The sequence below is a fragment of the Neomonachus schauinslandi genome, chromosome 5 (genome assembly GCF_002201575.2).
Source record: "Neomonachus schauinslandi chromosome 5, ASM220157v2, whole genome shotgun sequence".
In the NCBI taxonomy this organism is placed as follows: domain Eukaryota; kingdom Metazoa; phylum Chordata; class Mammalia; order Carnivora; family Phocidae; genus Neomonachus; species Neomonachus schauinslandi.
In genome coordinates, this window is record NC_058407.1 from 16,698,011 (window position 1) to 16,698,665 (window position 655).

Genomic DNA, 655 nt, shown 5'->3' on the forward strand with positions numbered 1-655 from the left:
ATGCTATGTCCCCTGAAGGAACTTTTCTTACTATTCCTTTTATCCACAGTACCCAGAACAATGTTGAAATAATGTAGTAGGTAGAACCATATGAAAATGCCAGTTTTGTAGCTCAAAAACAGTTGAATGGTAGCAATTAATCTACAAACAATTGAATGAAATGGATTTTATCTTATTCATGTTTTTTGCTCAAAGGGAGTAACAGAGTCCAAAATTCCTGAAGGAGGAATTCTTTTAGAAAAATAAGTATTGACCTATATTTTTCACTGGGAGCTCCACAAAGACCTTGGAATTCCTTACCCATTGGCTTCTTGAGCCCTCTCTAACTTCTTGTCTCCAGAGCCAATGCCTTTGCTGGGCTGAGAAAGTCTGCCTTGCTCTAGTAGGCCAATAGCCAGAGGCCGCAGGCCTCCAGATGCAGACATGAACGTGCAGGGTGGGGTCCATGATAGCAGAAGATCCAGGCCCAGCTGGAAGGCAGCCATGGGCGCTGCTAGAGCGGGAGGCTGCAGGAAGTGAAGGAAGGAGGAAGTTATCTTGTTGGCAAGCCCCACCCCTCCTCTATTTCCCAGGAGGTCAAGCAGATGTCATCAGATGAATTTTTCCAGACTTGAATGGAAGTTCTAATATGATTTTAACAGGAGACAGTGGGAGG